Below are 1452 nucleotides of genomic sequence, written 5' to 3' on the forward strand. Positions count from 1 at the left end.
AGTTGTGTCACTTACACATAGCATGCTACATAAATTGAATGTACTTTCTACCCTTTCTTTGTCTGCATGTTTTAATAAGCATGGATAATATTAAATGAATTGTTTCATAATATTTTGCTTAAAATATCTCTATTTTTTCTACATAATGAAATATTAGGGTGCATAGAATGGTGGATAAGGATATGTATTGCTCTGGAGTTGGACTGCTTGAGTCTTGAGTCCACTATGTAGCCTTTCTGTTTCAGTTTTTTCATCTGTAAAATGAAGAAAATAATAGGTTCATGTCATAAGGTAAGATTGTTAGGACTGAGTGACATAATTCATGTAAAGCTCTTAAAAGAGTATTTGGAGCAATTTTAATGACTGTATAATACACATTTTTATAAATACATTATAGTATATTGAAGTGATTTTATTCATCCTGCATCATTTATATTGCTCCCAATTCTGGCTGTTATTGCAACCTTGATTTTTAGTATACTGACAAAAATTGCCTCAAAGTCATATCAATAAATAATTACTGAGTCTATGTTTATAAATACATAGAACTAAGAATTAGTAATATTCTTCCAGATTAGAGAGCCCGATAAATCCAAACTCTGTATGGACTAGTATCTAGGTCTCTGATGCCAGCCCATTGTTTAGCACATCATCTAGAAACTAAGAATAATGCTTGACCAGCATGAGAAATTGCAAAACAAGCAATTTATTCAAAGAAAACTATAAGATAAAATTATTTTTCTAAAAGATGACACAAAAATCTTCAGAAATTTCTATAACTGGTCTCAGTTATAAAACCTAATAATAAATGAACAATTATGTAGAGAAATTTATTGACTAGTGCATCCAACAAAGGCAGAATATATATTCTTTTCAAGTTGCACACAGAACGTTTATCAAGGTAGATCATATTCTGGGCAATAAAAATGTTTCAATAGCCACCACTGCTGCCACAGCTGAGACCAAGATGGCCAGGAGACTCAATGCCTTCCTCAAGAATGCCTGGGCCAAGGAGCCAGTGGTGGTCGCATCCTTCACCATCAGAGGCCTCGCCCCCACACCAGGTATGCTGCCATGATCAACAGGTCACACCCTACAACTACCCAGAGCCTGTCCAAGATGATGGAAACATGCCTGATGTGCCCAGCACCCTGAAGGCCTCCAGGACCCAACCTGGCATGACTGAAAAAACTGTGAATACCTCCACCAACCTGAAGGACATCTCCTCACCTATGGCCCCCAATAAAAATGTGAAAACTGAAAAAAATTTCAATAAATTTAGAAGTATTCAGGTCATACAAAGTATGTTCTCTGACCACAATGGAATTAAATTAGAAATCAGAAATTGATGTGTGTAAAGTCTACAGATATTGCCTGGCATCAATAATGTATAGGCAAAAGAAATTAAAACAAGCATGAGAAAGTTTTTCGAACTGACTGAAAACAATAACA

At 35.2% G+C, this 1452-nt stretch overlaps 1 pseudogene; it reads left to right on the forward strand.

Moving 5' to 3' along the window:
* The first annotated feature begins 961 nt into the window (after positions 1-961).
* LOC114493784 lies at positions 962-1197 on the forward strand (annotated as a pseudogene).
* The last annotated feature ends 255 nt before the right edge of the window (positions 1198-1452 follow it).

The sequence above is a fragment of the Phyllostomus discolor genome, chromosome 4, assembly GCF_004126475.2.
Source record: "Phyllostomus discolor isolate MPI-MPIP mPhyDis1 chromosome 4, mPhyDis1.pri.v3, whole genome shotgun sequence".
In the NCBI taxonomy this organism is placed as follows: Eukaryota; Metazoa; Chordata; class Mammalia; order Chiroptera; family Phyllostomidae; genus Phyllostomus; species Phyllostomus discolor.